The following is a 979-nucleotide window of genomic DNA, read 5'->3' on the forward strand; positions in this document are numbered from 1 at the left end:
TGGCCAAAGTACTGGAGTTTCAGCTTTAGCATCATTCCTTTCAAAGAAATCCCAAGGGCTGATCTCCTTCAGAATGGACTGGTTGGATCTCCTTGTAGTCCAAGGGACTCTCAAGAGTCTTCTTCAACACCACAGTTCAAAAGCATCAATTCTTTGGTGCTCAGCTTTCTTCACAGTCCAACTCTCACATCCATATCTGACTACTGGAAAAATCACAGCCTTGACTAGATGGGCCTTTGTTGGCAAAGTAATGTCTCTGTTTTTTAATATGCTATCTAGGTTGGATAACTTTCCTTCCAAGGAGTAAGCATCTTTTAATTTCATGGCTGCAGTCACCATCTGCAGTGATTTTGGAGCCCCCCAAAATAAAGTCTGACACTGTTTCCGCTGTTTCCCCATCTATTTCCCTAATCTCTTAGCATACATTAAATATGTTTTCATATACTTCAAATTGTCTTTGTAGTCCATCTCTTCCTGTATAGTCACTAATTTTATATTTCTTACACTTATTCCCCATCTACTAAAATTCTCATTTGCTTGACCAATACACAGCACTTAGGATAGGTTCTCAGATTTTTAAATGTTTGAAAATTGCCTTTAGTTTTAAGAAGTACAAAATGCTATGGATATCTACTCTCATACAATAAATAATATCACTTTAAAAATAAATGGAAGTCATAGTTTGAAAGAAAGCCTTTAAGTTGTCATTCCATATCTCTTAGCTGACATATTGTATAATTAGGAGTTCCTAAGTGCAATTCTTCTAATAAAAGCTGCAAACAGAGTTCATATATTTGTCAGGGAGTAATACCAGTATATCCAGTGCTCCTGTGGTTAAATATCAGTCTATTCTTCTCCTGAGAAGAAAACAGGCATTCGATGACAAGTCATTTGTTGAAACAAATATGATCTCTACATGATTCATCCCTTCAAGGAGATTTGTCCCATCTGCTATGGGACATTTAAAAAAGACTTTGTT

Source organism: Bison bison, unplaced genomic scaffold (assembly GCF_000754665.1).
Source record: "Bison bison bison isolate TAMUID 2011002044 unplaced genomic scaffold, Bison_UMD1.0 scf7180017864380, whole genome shotgun sequence".
NCBI classification, from domain to species: Eukaryota; Metazoa; Chordata; class Mammalia; order Artiodactyla; family Bovidae; genus Bison; species Bison bison.